The sequence below is a fragment of the Gallus gallus genome, chromosome 19 (assembly GCF_016699485.2).
Source record: "Gallus gallus isolate bGalGal1 chromosome 19, bGalGal1.mat.broiler.GRCg7b, whole genome shotgun sequence".
Taxonomy (NCBI): domain Eukaryota; kingdom Metazoa; phylum Chordata; class Aves; order Galliformes; family Phasianidae; genus Gallus; species Gallus gallus.
In genome coordinates, this window is record NC_052550.1 from 8580781 (window position 1) to 8581069 (window position 289).

A 289-nucleotide genomic window follows, 5' to 3' on the forward strand; every position below is an offset into this window, starting at 1 on the left:
TAGGTCTGGTGAGCAATGTACTGTACTCAAAGCAGTTTTGTCAGGGGACAACTGATACTCTGATGGCCAAGGTGAAGTCAAAGCTTCAGGAGCCTGTTGATATCAGTAATGTGTCCCGGTGTAGTACAATTCCCTCCCTTCCTTCAAACCACCCTTAGAAAAAGCAAGCCCAACCCGAAAACTTGTGGAGAAAATAGGAAAAAGAGGCATATTCCTTTTCTTAATGAATGTTGTGTAGATTTTCCTTTAGTAAAGATAAAATAAATAAAAACTCAACCCAAAGAATACA